The 15,807-nt window shown below is 51.0% G+C and overlaps 1 long non-coding RNA gene across 2 annotated transcripts; it reads right to left on the reverse strand.

Annotated features, from left to right (window-relative positions):
- Window positions 1–784: 784 nt before the first annotated feature.
- On the reverse strand, window positions 785–10,424 carry LOC132648752 (uncharacterized). 2 transcript variants are annotated; one of them, XR_009587148.1, is made up of 3 exons: window positions 10,189–10,424; window positions 9,243–9,477; window positions 785–2,460 (listed from the first exon to the last, which is right to left on the reverse strand). It is a non-coding gene; the product is annotated as an uncharacterized LOC132648752 (long non-coding RNA). The 2 variants fall into 2 exon arrangements; XR_009587149.1 differs by lacking the exons at window positions 9,243–9,477; window positions 10,189–10,424 and adding an exon at window positions 3,145–5,235.
- Between the last annotated feature and the right edge of the window lie 5,383 nt (window positions 10,425–15,807).

Genomic DNA, 15,807 nt, shown 5'->3' on the forward strand with positions numbered 1-15,807 from the left:
ATATTATATATAATATTATATATAATAATATAATAAGGGCTGGAGAGATGGCTCAGAGGTTAGGCGCACCAGCTGCTCTTCCTGAGGTCCTGAGTTCAATTCCCAGCAACCACATGGTGGCTCACAACCATCTATACAGGGATCTGATGCCCTCTTCTGGTGTACAAATGTACTTGCACTCTTCTACATTAAATAAATAAATCTTTAAAAAAAATAATATAATAATATATAATATAATATATAATATATAATAATATATAATACATATATATATATATAATAGTTGTGCTGATGGAGGCATGGCCGGGCAGTAGAGCACTTGCTGCTCTTGCAGAGGACCTGATTTCAGCTCAGGGAACCCGTGTGGCTGCTCACATGCGCCTGTAATTCCAGCGCCTGGGGCCACGGCACCACGTTGTGTCCTTGGTGGGTATCTTAGCTACTGTTCTATTGCTGTGGAGAGACACCATGACCAGGGAAACTTTCGAAACAAAGCATGTAGTTGGGCGCTTGCTTACAGTGTCAGAGAGTGAGCCCATGACCACCATGGTGGAGAGCCAGGCAGCAGAGAGGCAGGCAAGGCACTGGAGCAGTAGCTGAGAGCTTCCATCCTATTACAAGTGGGAGACACAGAAGGAGAGAGACGGCCAGGCATGGGCTTTGGAAATACCACATCCCACCGCCAGTGGCAGCTCCTCCAACAAGGCCGTATCTCCTAACCACTCCAAGAAAGTTCCACCAGCCGGGAACAAAGCATTTCAACACAGGAGCCTGTGAGAGCTAGTCTCGTTCAAACCACCATATTCCACTTTCTGGCCTCCGTAGGCCTGTAACCACATCATAATGCAAATGCATTCAGTTCAACTTCAAAAATCACCCTAGTTTTTTTTTACAGCATCAGTACTTTAAAAGTCCAAAGTCCCTTCTGAGACTCTTTAACTGTAACACCTGACAAAAACCAAAAGGCAAATTACATATTTCCAGTGTACAATGGCACAAAATATACACTGCCATTCCAAAGGGAAGACAGGAGACGCAGGAAATACTGGACCAAACCTCAACAGGGCAAACTCCAAATCCATGGTATCTCTCTGTCTGATGTCAAAGGACTTAGATAGCTGTACTTCCGGCTTTGTTGACTGAAACACGTGTCTCAGCTTGGGCTGCTTCCACTCCCTGTCTGCAGCTCTCCTTGGCAGGTGTCCCATGGCTCTGGCATCTCCATCCTTTTGAGAGCTCCACGGCAATCCAGGCTTCACCTTCACACCTTCACTCTATGGCCTGTCCAAACCTCTATGCAGCGACTCTGCTGCCACACCCCTGGCCCCAGCAGCATTCCTTACCCTCAGAGGAAGATCCCACAGTCCCTTTACTCCTGTATCCTTCTTGACAAAGCCAGAACCACACAGCTGATGGTTCTCCTGTGTACTTTTTAAAAACTCTTTTATTTACATTTCTTTTTATCTTTTTCTCCTTACTCTACCCCAATCCCTTCCAACCCCCAACCCCCAACCCCTACCCTGAACACCAGTTAGGAGAGAGAAAGGGTTAGTGGGGAATCCTTCTCTTAGCTGCTTTCTGCTGGTTAGGGTCGTTGGGTTTTGGGGAGCCAGTCCAATCCTCATTTCAGAAGATCTCCAACTTCTTGGCTCACAACAGCAACCAGGAGCAGCAGGGGGAAGCAGGAGCAGCATTGTCCTTTCTTGGGGATCACACTCTCTGAGCTCTGGCATTTATTCTCTCTCCAGAGTCTTGGGATTCAAACTGTTTGCAACTGGCAAAGAGCTCCTCTCAGAGCCTACAGGAGGCAAATGGTGTGCTGCTGTGGACCATCTGAACCAGTCCCACATCCCACACGTGGGACCAAAACAAAAAACATGTTTCTATCCACAACACCCCTCCTTGAATGACAGCATAGCCTTTTCCTTTCGCAGGTTGCAGGATTCGTTAGGTGAGGTCTTACACTGAGGGCATCGCCCCGTTACTCCAGGCTTTTCCTTAAATCTCGTCTCTTTGAGCGCAAGGCTTGGCCTCAGCATTGCATTCCCTGGTGCTCTTTGTCTCCTCAAACTGTACACTTTGCATTTATTTTTGCCTTGCTTGCTCTTTTTCTGTGTAGTCTGCATAAGAGTAAGTATGTGTATTACAGTCAGTACTAGGCTGTCTTGAAACCTTCTCTGCCATCTGGAGGCTTAGCTTTCTCACCAAACCTACTTCATTTAGGGTTCTTAAGCACCTTTTCCTCCTTCCAACCACTCCCCACAACCTTAGGTAGATGAGTAGGAAAAGGGGCTGGAGTCCTCTTTTATCTACTTCCTGCTGACTAGGGTCAATGGGTCATTAGGGGATTACCAGACTCAGTAGTCAGGATACCGGCAGTCCGGTCCAAAGGCCAACACGAAGCAACGAAAGCTGAAAGCCTCAGTTGGATTGCCCGGAGAAGCTCTGGAGCATTTCTCTCTGCAAAGCCAAGTGTCGAAGCAGAAAGATCAGTGCAGTGATGTCGATCCAAAAAGAGATGTCTCCTGTGTGTGGGCCTCTATATATGTCCTCTCCTCAAAGTCCACCCATGGATGTGCTCCGCTGGCCAAAGTCACACCCCTCACACATGAGAAATCACAGCAAACCATGACATGCTCTCTCACAAACCAACCTGGGCAAAACATTACAGACGCAGCTTGCAGCAAAACATCACATAACAAAATTCAGTCTTCAAAGAAACCAGAAATTTCCACTTTAGCCATCAGCATTGATCCAAAACTCAATTTAGCCTGAGGCAGATTTTTAGGACAATGGCAGAAAGCAGCAATGCTCTTTGCTAAAATATCACAAGAATAGTCTCTTGTGAGTCAGGTTTCTAATATTGTTCCCCTCTGAAACCTCTGGAGGGGTTTCAGAGTCCACATTGCTTTCAGCATTACCTACTAGGATGCTCCATTACATCCTGCTCACAGTGTTCAACTGGTTTCCTACGCCACAGTCCCAGAGCCTACCTTCCTCCAACAAACAGCATGGTCAGTCACGTCACAGCAGCATGCCACCCCTAATTCCAGCTTCTCTCTTAGTTATTTTTCTATTGCTGAGAAGGGACACTATGACCAAGGCAACTTACAAAAGAAAACATTTAGTTGGGGGGTTGCTTACGGTGTCAGAGGTGAGTCCATGACCATCATGGCAGGGAGCTTAGCAGCAGGCAGACATGGTGCGGGAGCAGTAGCTCAGAGCTTACACTTGATCCACAAGTCGGACACAGAGAATGAGAGAGACTTAGCCTGTGGTGGGCTTTTAAAATCTCAAAGCCCAACCCTTAGTGATATATCTCCTCCAGCAAGGCCACACCCCCTAATCCTTCCTAAACAGTTCCGCCAACTAGGGATCAAGCATTTAAATGTATGGGCTTAGAGGGACGATTCTCATTCAAACCACCACAGCACCACAGCGGGCACCTGTGGCATACACTCAGACATACACATAAAAACAAAAAGAAGGGGCTGGAGGGACGGCTCAGTGGCTGAAAGAACTCACTGCTCTTCCAGGGGACTCATGTTTGGTTCCCAGCACTCCCATCAGGATGTCCACACCTGCCTGTGACTCCAGCTCAAGGGGATCTGATACCTTCTGCCTTCCATGGGCACCAGGCACACATGTGGTGCACATAAAAACCCACCCATCTACGCAAAAAATTAAATCTTTAGAAACACATTTTAAAATTAAAATCAGATTGTCTCCTGTCTTAGCTAGGGTTTGCACTGCTGTGAAGACATGCTAGGACCAAGGCGACTCTCACAAAGGAAAGCATTTAGCTGGGACTGGCTCATAGTTAAAGAGGTTTACTCCGTTATCACCATTGCAGGAAACGTGGCAGCATGCAGGCAGACACAGTGCTGGAGAAGGAGCTGAGGGTTCCGCATTGCATTGCGTTCCACAAGCAGCAGAAGGAGACTGCCCACTGGGTGTAGCCTAAGCGTAGGAGGCCTCAAAGCCCAACCCCACGGTGACTCACTTCCTCCAGCCAGGCCACACCCCCCAAGCACTCAAACACATGAGTCTACGAGGGCCATTCCTGTTCAAACCACCACATCTCCCAAAAAAGGTATAAACACCAAACATCTAGTGACCATGAACGATTAAAAAAAAAAAATCATAAGTTTTGGCATAATTTGGTAAATTTACCACTCAAGAGCAATAAAAGCAAATTTGAATAATACTAATGAGACGATGAGCTCATCACATTTACATTAACTCTTGTTCAAATGTTATATGCTGGGGGATGAAAAACAGCCTCAAGCATTCCTAGCAGTAAAAGGCACACAGACATTCGTTTGAGACCCAGCGAGGGAGGACAATGCTAAGTCTTCGTTTTCCATAGTTAAGCTGCTGCGTTTCTATGAGAGCAGATAGCGTTGTACACAATGCAAACACCAGTCATGCACAGTAAGCCGCGCACTGGGGGATTCCGGCCGCACTGCTGGGTGTGTGTGGTGGCAGCAAGCACATCCGGGGGCGCAGTGAAGCCGTGTTCCGGTGCGCAGGGGAGCACGGCCAGAGAGACCTTGGATCTGCTGTGGCTTTCATTTTGAGTTACTTCTTGACTGCTCTGAGCTTGGAAACCTCTAACTGCTGTCCGGTTTGTTGTGCCCTCCACATTCAGTCACATATGGAGCTGCAGCCCACAGTTGAAGAAAGCTGACGTTTATCTCCGTCCGTTCGCTCCGGGAGCCAGAGTCTAAGCAGCCTCCCTAGCTGGTGTCAACAGCTTTGTCTCCGCAGCGGGGACAACCAGGCTCTTCTGTGAAGAGTCCTCTGGCTGTGACTGCACAGGAGCCCACCTCCGAAGACCTGAGCTGTGCGCCTCACACACTCACACACACTCAGGAAGAACCTGGCCTGCCTGGAGTCAGGGAGATGGCCTTCAGGGACACTGTCCATGCAAAGGCGGCTGTGGGAGAGAAGGGACCACACAGCAGCCCAAATACGAGCCCGGGCCAGCTCTGAGAGTGGCCGTGCAGCGTAACCACAGTGGAAGCCACACAGGACAGCGGTGCACAGGGAGGCAGCAGCTGCGCTTGGCATCCACAGACAGAAAGCGACCCTGACCAAAGATCCCAACAGCCCCCCAGGTGGCCGTCGCCCTGGCTTTAAATAACTTCAGCCATTCCCCTTGTAGGAACCGCAGCTGTTCCCATAAGGCATGTCCTCTCCTCTGTGCCTCCACTGTTTCCTCCTCTCAGCCCTCTCCCCTCTTCCCCTCCTCCCTCCTTTCCTCCTCCCTCCTTTGCCCCTTTATATGGATGGCTTCTCCCTTCCCTGCCTCCTCCCCTCTGCCCCACCCCGTTGCTCTCCTCGCATCAGGACTTTCTTGCTTCTCCGTCCTACTTCCTTGCTCTTCTTTTCCGTTAGTTTTGGTGCTTGGCCCTTCTCTGGTTCTCCGTTTCAAAGCCGGAGTCGGGAGAAGTCCTGAGGCCGGAGCGCCCAGGCAGGTTCCAGCTAAGCCGCGCTTCTAGCCGGGACCGTGATGATGCTCACGATGACCGCTAGATGGCGGCCCCCTCACGGCCACCGGTACCCTCCTGCGGCAAGAAGGCTCCCGGCTTGCAACCCAGGTCTACCCGCGGCTGCGCAGCGTTTACAACCCTAAAGAGACGTTAAATAAGCCGGTGTGGATGAAAGCAACTACCATTGAACAAAGCTTAGGGCCAAAGCCTTCCTGGGACTATCTTACCTCACCCAGTAACCTTCTGTGGCCCCCTCAGACCCAGGAGGATGTCTGTTTTCCAGGAGAGGGACATAAACGGGTGCCCTAGAGGGGAGCAGAGTTGAAACCATCCATGCAATGGTGAAAACTCAGCCCTTTCCCCTGGATTCCAGGCCCTCTGGGTGCAAAGTCTCTGCTTGGTGCTAACAAAAGTCTGGCCTTCCCAGCGTTCCTTCCACCAGGAGCAAGGAGGCGCAGGCAGAAACAAGGACGCTTTAGAAGCCGGCTGTCCACATCTCTGGCTCTGTTGTCTTTTCCAGCAAAGCAGCACCCAGGGCTTGGCTGCTAGCACCAGCGTGGGCTGTGTGGCTTCCCTCAACACTCAGGGCTGGGCTGAAGGCCCTGCTGCTGCTCCACCAGCACCCAGATGTTCTTCAGAGGTCCCCCAGAATGATCACAGCTAGGAAGTACAGCAAGCTGGGGGGGGGGGAACCTGCCCCTGCTGCCTTCGGGGCCTAAGCTATCCATCAACCCCACAGCATTCTTCCAGGTTTTGTGCTCCAGCAGCCAAGCAAGACTGTTGGTCCATCTGTGCAGAAGCTTTGCGGTCCCCGTCCCCCCCACCCTCCACCCCGAAGGATTTTAATCCAGCAACACGGTTCCCCGGGCTGGAAGACAGACACACCGTTAGTACACACCCTTAATCCCAAACAACGAAGGTTAAGTTAGCTTGTAGAAGGAAGCACCCATGTTTGAAAGGGCCATCTAATTGAGAGGCAGACAAAGTGAGGAATCAGAGAAAGATTTACAGAATCCGTCAGGATTGAATACACCCAGCTCTCACCAGAAGAGACACGAAAAACAGGATTTAGGAGAGCAGTTCAGAGAGACAGACAAACACAGAGAGAGAGAGAGAGAGAGAGAGGAGGCAGTTTTACAGAGACAGGTTGTAGAGAGAACAAGGTAGACACAGGTGAAGACAGATGAGGCAGAGAAGGAGAAAAAGCCAGAAGATTAGAGCAGGTTGCTAGAGTTAAATATGAGACCAAGCAGAGAAGCTGAGGAAAGCCAAATTCAATCAGTCAGCTTGGAGAGGAGTCTGAGTCAGAACAGCTGAGATGAACCTTTGAACCAGAATTCGGAAAGAACAAGAAAGGGTGCGCTTGTTCAGCAGTAAGTATCAGACGCTGAAAACGGTCCAGGCCTAGGTTAGATTGTATGGAGGCTAGAAGCTTCCAGGACTAGGCCTGGGTTAGACAGAGCCAGTCAGCCTCCGAGACAACAGCTACATCAGGAGGACAAAAGCTACTTTTACACCCAACCTGACTGCTTTCAAGTGGTGCCCAGGAGGTAATGGGAGACCTTCCATTCGGGCACCGCCTGGCCTGTCATATGTCAAGCCTGTACAGCGAACTCATGCAGATTCAGGTTGGGCGGCAGCCCGTTGGCACAGTGTGTTTGCCTAGCACGCATAAGGTCCTACATTCACACTCCTGCACCAGCAAGGCAGGAAGGAAGAGGAGTCGACGATGTGAAAGAGCGCACAGTGTCCTCAGAGACCTGAGAAGCCAGCACACACGATGTTGAGCCAGCTCAAAGAGCAGAAGCGAGGGCATTACTGTAGCCAGCGCCACAGCCAGGGAAGCACGGGGTGGGGCGAGGACACGTGGACACTGGGCCGTGAAGCCTCTGTGGCCAGCTGCAGTGTGGAGGGCCCATGGTGTGGAGGTATGGGGCCCACAGGCCCTCAGGGGCAGGGGCCTGGGAAGAGCCGTCTTTGTGCTCAGGCAGGGAGGGGTGCCCACAAAGGGCACCAAGGCCCGGCGAGCGCTCCAGACCTGTTCTCCTTTTCAGCCTCGATTCTAGGTTTGCAAGAGTGTCATATAATCATGCTTACAATAAGTCCTCCTTGCATATCACTCATTACTTCCCAAACTCTGTGAGCCCAGGAGGCCCTGTTCTTTGCCCTTGGACTTTGCAATTATTTTCCCAAGGTAGAGCACCCTAGAACTTGCTCTAAGGAGGCAGTTCTGTCACAGCTCTCAGGCTTCCCAGGGCCCCAGTCAGCATTCAGGAGGCAGAGGGGACTGGAATTGCCCAGGCACCCTCCATGGCCCTGGGCAGAGGCTGCCAGAGCATCTGCAGGCCCAGGCGTGAGGAAGGCAAACTGAGCTCCCTGTGGTCCTCCATCCTGGCATTTCCCAGCACAGTCAGGTTCCTATGGAGACGCCTAGAGTGGAGTGAGGCTGAGCTGGGCTTCCCGCCACGCGCCAGGCTCTCGCCTGAGACTAAATTAAGTCTTCCTGGTGGGGGAGGTGGAAAGAGAGGAGCTAAAATGAGCCGGAGTGAGTCAGCACCGGGGGCCTGAGGGGGATGCAGCCAGCCCACCAAGGTCTCCTTCAGTGAGGAGGGCCCATGCAACAGCTCCGTCTGAGAGAGGTTTTATTAATAGACACCAGGCTCTCTGTAACTCACAGGGGTGGTCATCCCACTGCATGCGGGGAGCTCCCCTGGTCCAGAGGGACACACGGGACCCCCTCAGGGCCCAGGGTCCCCTAGTTCAGAGTGGCCCTGAGGGCAGAAGACTCCTTTGTGGGTGAGGCAGGGAGCAGCGGCCACCCCGCCGTGGAGGGCACAGACTGGAGTCCACCACCTGCCTCACCTCCCTTCCCCAGCCAGAGGTGAGGCCCCCTGAGAGCCTGGCTGAGTCCGGCTGATGGGGAGTGGGGCACCCCGCAGGGAGCAAATTCAGGAGGACCAGTGAGGGGCCTGGATGGCAGATCTGGCCACCGTCTGGTCTGAGTGGGATGTCTCACGTTGGCCACTGAGCTTAGGTTCAGAAAAATTCATGGCTCACGCGGATTAAAACCCAGTTCTTCCTCACAGGGCTGAGCCGCTGGGAGCAAGTCCAAGTGCTGGCAAAAGGCAGAAGCCTCCAGCGTGCTCTGCTGGGGCGCGGCACCATTTAAGCGCTCACCCTAGCTCCCCACTCTCTCAGCCCCACGCCAATCCAGCCCATCTCCCTGCCCTAAAAGGGTGGCGGAGGGGACTGTGCTTCACTGTCAGCTTGATCCAAGCCGGGATGGGAGCGTCTCAGCTGAGGAAGCAAGTCCGCCGGACAGGCCTGGAGGCAAGTCCATGGGAGCGTTTTCTTGACTGAAGTCGGAGGTCAGCTCACTGGGTGCAGCGCCGCCCTTGGATGGTGATCCTGGGCGCAAACCTCCAGGTTCCTGCCCGAATTCCTATCCTCACTTCCCAAGATGATGGCCTGTAACCTGTGAGACAAATGCACCCCTTCCTCCCCAAGCTGCTTTTTGTTCCGGTGTTTTAACTCGTCACTGCGTGAACCAGGATGAGGGTGCAATAGCGGAAGGCCACCTGGAGCGGTCTCTTAAAACTCTCCTTGATTTGGGGCGTTTAGGCCTCTACCTCCCTCCCCCCAGCCCCCCAACCTTAAGTAGGAGAGAGAAAAAGTTAGTGAGTGGAGGGGCCAGACCCATTTAGTCTCCCTGCTAGCCAAGGTCAAGGGGTTCTTTAGGGCTCTTACCAGCCTCGTCAACAGCAGGCGCAGCCAGCTGGCTCCTCCACACCACTGAGCCCGAAAGCGTTCCTCTCTGTCCGTCTGCTCCAAACCGCCACACCATCTCCGGCCTCTCCAGACTGCTCCATGCCACAGGCCAACACCGAGCGCCACGCCTTCTCTTTCTGGGATCTCCTGTTTCTACTCTCAGGGTCCTCGACCACGACCCTCTCCATGCCCACGTGTGGAAGGCCGATACTGGCTGGCAATTAACGGGGGTGGACAAACTTAAAGCCCAACTAAAAGCCCAAACTTGGGATGAAAACAAAAGCACATTTACGTAACTTAACTGAGTTTACAAAGAAACCAGAACTTCCATCACAGGGGTGGGAGGACGATGGTGGGAGTGGGGAGGAAGAGGATGAAGGATTATGAGAAGACAAGAGAGGATGGAGGAAGGTGGTGGGAGGATGGAGGGTGATGGAGGATGGAGGAGGATGGAGGATGGAGGATGGAGGAGGATGGAGGAGGATGGTGGTGGAGGATGGAGGATGGTGATGGGAGGTAGAACGAAAGATGGGAAGATGGTGGGAGGCTGAGGGTAGGATTACGGGTTGGATTTTGAAGACTGCGGTAGGCTAGGTCCCTGGACGCATCTTGGGGGGCTGCATTAGTTTGCTGTGATGAAACACCCCAGCTCGGGGCTGGAGAGGCAGCGCAGCGGCCACGGCACCGGCTGCTCCTCCAGAGGACTGAGGGTGAGTTCCCAGAGCCCACGCTGTAGTTCACCATCACCCCCAACTCCAGTTCCAGAAAATCCCGTGCCTTCTCCTGGCCTCTGTTAGCACTATAGATACATGGTACACAGACATACATGCAAGCAAAACACCCATACACGTAAAATAAAAAAATGAAGAAAGTATTAAAAAATACCCTAGCAATAGTAAAGAAGAAAGGGTTTGATCACACTCACATTTCATGAAGCAGTTTATCACGGTGACAGAACAAAGTGGCTGGTGCATCAGTAGCTGGTCTTTGCTACTTTGTGGTTCCTCTTCTTTCCACCCTTTATTACCCTCCCATTTCACCCTTTTCACTAGAGAGTAAGAAGGAGAAAGAGGGAGAGAGAAATAGAGATCCTCGAATCTAATTTCTTTCCTCTTGTCACTCTTTGGAGCATGTCTGCTAACAAACCTCAGCCAAACCCCCTGAATGACCAACAACCACCCAGCGCTCCCCTCGGGGCCCTAGCATTTAAGGACCCTCTGAAATTCTCCAGATTGCCAAATGTCACACAACTGAAGAAACTTTCTGTAGCTGGAAAACCCATGGCAAATTATATTCAGCTACGGACAGTCTGAAGCAGCCGCACGTCTCCACAGCTGGCATTAAAATGAAAACAGATTCTTATAATATTCCTTTGTCTTTTTACCGAAACCCAAATCCCAGATTTGTCACTACAATGTTGTGTCCAGTCAGGAGCCAGAGTGAAGAATGTTGGTGAATGCTGGCACTCATCTCACTTTCTCCCTTTCCACCCCTCTCCTGCCCTCCCCCAAGACATGGTCTCACCGTGTAACCCTGACTGTCCTGGAACTCACTCTGTAGACCAGGCTGGCCTCGAACTCATAGGGATCCACCTGCCTCTGCCTCTGCCTCTGCCATGCTGGGATTAAGGTTGTGCCACCACACCTGGCTCACACCTTCTCCCTTTTATTCAGGCCAAGATCCCAGCCCAGGAAAGATGCCACCCACAGTTCAGGTGGATCTTCCTACCTCAATTAGGCTAATCTAGATAACTCCTCACATGCACTGCTGGAGGCTGCCTACTAGCTGTTACCCATTTCTCCTCTTGTCTGCTTGATGCCTAAACTTATCACTTTTGAGTTCTAACCTAGCTTGCCCCCCTTGTCCCCTGAGGCTCATGGCCTCTATACAATTTCCAAGGTCCCCCCACAGTCTCTAACCGTTCCGACACGATTTGAAAGTCCAAGATATCCCTAATGGTGAGCGCCTATAAAATCAAACACAATTGCACACTGCTAATAGACAACAGCACGCAACAAACACAATTACACACGGCTCGTAGACAACAGCACGCAACAAACGTTTTCATTCTGTTGGGAGTCGGTCTGTGAACTGTGTGTTTAGATGCTGATTTATTTCTGCGCACTGAGATCTGGTTGCAGTCAGACAGATGTGGGCGTTCGATCATTGATCAATGTTGTGTAAACATTGCCTCCCAGTTGTCTCTGATTGGTTAGCAAAGAATCTGGACAGCCAGTGACAGGGCAGAGAGGACAAGGAGGCTGGACTTCCGTTCCCAGTCTTGGGGTGGGGATGGGGGGGGTCTCAGGTAAAGGGAGACGAAGAAAGAAGAGGAAGAGAAAGTCCATAGCCTGAGGAGCTCGTGATGAGGACTGACCTGATGGAGCAGAAACAGCCGAGGTGGGACCACCATGGCACGTAATGCAGGAAGCAGCCAGACTAGCATAGAGGGTTAGGAGAGATGAGTGTCTGCTCAGCTCCAGTTCTCTAAAGCTTGTTGGAGAAATCTAACAGGACTCTGCATCGTTATCTGGGAGCTAGAGTGAGTGATTAGAAAAGGCTCCCACATTTATACTTAATTTTACACCATTCCAAACAGAAAAGCGTAGGATATGGTAGGTATTTATCAGACCAAAATGGGAATAAAATCCAGGATGCAAAGGCCAAGTCCTCCAGCCCCATGTCCGGCATCTGCAGTTTACGACAGAATCTGCTGGGATCCAGAGGGCTTGGATAGCCTGGGCCCTCCAGCTCTCCTGTCTGAAGCACACGAGAGCTCTCTTGGGCTCACGCACTCCATGCCCACAGCTCTCCAGTGTGCAGTGGTCCTGGCATCTACTTTATCCTGAGGTCTGTAGTGAAACACAGAGCTCACTCTCACACACAGTGGCCTCTCAAAGCCCAATGAACAGACTCCAGCCCTGCCTCCTCTTGCCTGGCTCAATAGCTCTCTGGAACCATGATCTAAGGCCCCATAACCCCTCAATCCTACATCGTTCATGCCTGGAAAGCCAGCACCTAATGGGTGCTGCTGCCTCCCCCCCCCCCGGGAGCGTGCTGTGTGGGAGCAGCCTCCACGTGTTTTGGTGGCTGACTCTGAAGGGAGAAAAGGGAGAGAAGAGCTTCGCCGATCGGTTGTCCAGCTGAGTCATCAGCTGCGTTCTTGTTCAGAATGTCTGCTTTCAAAGCAGTATGCATGTATACAAGTAGGCGCTTTTGGTGGGGTCTTGCCCTGAGAGCACGTTGCCTACTGTCCCCATGCATGGCAGGAGGCTTTCTCTTTTTCATCATGTACTTAATGCCCTCGGAGTCCAGAAGAGGACATGGATCCCCCGGGAGCTGGGGGATGGTTATAAGATGGTTATAAGCCACCAGATGGGTGCTGGGAATTTAACCTGGGTCCTCTTCAAGAGCAGCCAGTGCTCTTATCTGTGTCAACTTGAGGAAGGAGCTTCAGTTGAGGAAATGCCTCCATCAGATAGGATTGTAGGCAAGACTATAAGGCATTTTTCTTAATTAGTGATCGACGGGAGAGGGCCCAGGCCATTATGGTGGTCCTGGGCTGGGGAGGGCTGGGTTCTACAAGAAAGCAGACTGAAGCTGGGTGTGGTGCTGCATGCCTGTAATCCCAGCACTCAGGAGGCAGAGGCAGGCAGATCTTGGTGAGTTCGAGGCCAGCTTGGTCTACAAAAAAAGTTCCAGGATAGCCAGGGCTACACAGAGAAACCTTGTCTCAAAAAAAGAGTCGGGGGGAGGAAGGGGTTTCTGGCTCAGCAGTTAAGAGGACCCAGGTTCAATTCCCAGCACCCACCCACGGCAGCTCACAATCCTTTTGTGACTCTTGTTCCAGGGGATCCGACATCCTCACACAGACACAAATGAAGTCAAAACACCAATGCACAGAAAATAAAACCAATTTTTATAAAAGCAGGCTGAGCAAGCCATGAGATGCTCTTTCACCACAGCAACAGTCACCTGACTAAGACACAGTTAAGGCAGGCCTTCTCACCCAAGCTGACCCAATCCCAGCTGAGACCCGGCCACACGGGCAGGGCCAGAGGCTTGGCTTCTAGGTGATCCTAACTGACGACTGAGAGTAACCGTCAAAGGTGTATTAATGCTATTTTTAAAAAGCCGTGTTCCTTTCTCGGTTTCTCTCTTAACCCGGCCATCACACAAATAATTAAGACTCTTATATCGGCTTAACAATAAGCTTCACGACACAATAACTGATCTATTACTACTCCAGTCTTGACCCTCTAGGCTAACTTGGCCTCCAGCAGACATTTCAGAGATGCTTGCACTTTGTAGTTTTCATGCTCCAGCTCCTCCTCCTGATATCTCTGGTACCTCTTCCTTGACTGAATCCCTCACTTCTTCCTCTAACTCCTCCTCCCCTGGCTGGCAGGAAGTCCAGCCCTGTTCCCTCCCTAGCTCAGCGACTGGCAGTAAGCTGTTTTTTTGAGATATCAGGGGACGACTGCGGAGCAGTGTTTATACAACACTGAAACACAGGAGTCTCAGAACAAGGACTGCAGCCAGATGTTGGGGGTAGAGAAATCAGCGTGGGAATTACCCAATAACCTCATGCCTACTCAGGTGTGTGGTGGGCAGCCCCCACACGATTCGCTCATGTCTTTTTAGCCAGTAAACAGTCCACTGTACAGCAAAATGAACTGCTTTGAAACTGCAGTGAAATCCAGATTACACCGAATTAATTATATTATAAACCTTCGTTCTCTGTCCTCAACATGTTTACAGCGTTTGCAACCGTAGCCCTTATTCTATTATTCCGTCATCCCAAAACGCACTCCTGCCCCGATGAACAGACACCCCATGCCCCACCCCAGAAGCCCTTGGCATCCATGAGGAGGCCCACGCTGTGGGACTTTTTGTACCTGATTCTCACTTATCACATCACACTTAAGGTCCTTCCATGTCAGAGTGTGTCAGAGCCTTGCTCCTATTCACGGCTGAATGATATTCCAGCATGTGGTCTATGTGTCTGTCATCCATACACAGCAGCACAGTTCTCGCTACCTTTGGGCACGTGAACAAGCAGGTATGAACAAGTCTTATTGGGTGCTTTGTGATGGTTTTCCTCTTGTGTGTACCTTCGAGCAGAGACAGTGGATCTGAGTTCATCCTAAGGGATCACACACGCACACACACACACACACACACACACACACACACCCCACATTGCTCCAAGGCAATGTACCATGTGACAGTACCATTCTAAGGGTGTGATGGTTCAGTTTCCCAGCAGCCTCTTTGGCTACCATCTCTGGACAGGAAGCATTACCCCATGGTTTTTATTTGAGTTTCCCTTATGCTAAGTGGTGTAGGTGGTTTCCATGAGTGCGCTGGCCATTTGAGTCCCTAGAGCAGTGATTCTTAACCCTCCTGCTGCTGCGACCCTTTAGTATAGTTCCTCATGGTGGCCACTCCACCATAGAGTTATTTTGTTGCTACCTTATAACTATAATTTTGTTACTGTAGGGATCCTAATGTAACGATCTGATATGCAGGATATCTGATATGTAACCGTGTGAAAGGCTCGTTCAACCCCCAAAGCGGTAAAGAAACAACACATTAGAGACCATCGGTTCAGTTCTTGTTTATTTTTGTTGTTGTTGTTTCTTTTTGTTTTTCAAGACAGTGCCTCTCTGTATAGTCTTGGCTGTCCTGGAATTCACTCTGTAGACCAGGCTGGCCTCAAGCTCATAGATGCCCCTGCCCCTGCCCATGCCTCTGCCTCCTGAGGGCTGGGATTAAAGGCGTGTGCCGCCACCACCCGGCTATCTGTCCAGTTCTGGTTCATTCATCACATGTTCTGGATTCTGGGAATTTGGCTCTTTGGAGCTCAGAGAGCTCATGACCCCTTGCCTTCACGGCCACCACCCATGAATAAGAACACTGATGTCCCCAGAGGCCACATGGTCTTGCCTGCCCCACACTTCATGTTGTCTGAGACCAAAACAGGAATAATATATCATGCAAGTTAATGGGAGACCAAAACAGAAAAATTATACCTTTTCTGTCTGTAGTTACGACAGTGAAGAATAAGCCCCTGTTTTTCTTGTGTTAAGTCCTTGCCAGCTAAGGCTTCTGTTTGTAATTAAGAAGTTCCTGTTTGTCCTGTGTTAAGCCCTTGCAAGTTTAGTTTTCTATTTATAATTAAGAATAAATTCCTGTCTCTCCGTCTGATGTAAACTGCTTGCAGGCCCTTTCACATGTTATGTAACTATGCTCTTGTTTCTTCCCTTTCGTTGTGTCTTTCTAACAATGGATAGTGACAACTGTCACCCCGTGAACACCTTATCTCTCATATAAAGGGGACTTCAAGAGGCCAGCAGGGGCTGCTCTCTCAAATCCTGATTTAGAGTGAGCTAGCAGGCTGGCCAGTTCTGGGTGCACCCCAAAATACAGTTTGCTTTCATTGGACAATCGTGGATTTGCTCTTTCCTCCTTGGCAACCTCAGTCACTCAGATGTGCACTGCAGCTCTGCCCTCCCTCATCAGACAGTGTCAGGCCCTCCCA

The sequence above is a fragment of the Meriones unguiculatus genome, chromosome 17 (assembly GCF_030254825.1).
Source record: "Meriones unguiculatus strain TT.TT164.6M chromosome 17, Bangor_MerUng_6.1, whole genome shotgun sequence".
Classification (NCBI taxonomy): Eukaryota; Metazoa; Chordata; class Mammalia; order Rodentia; family Muridae; genus Meriones; species Meriones unguiculatus.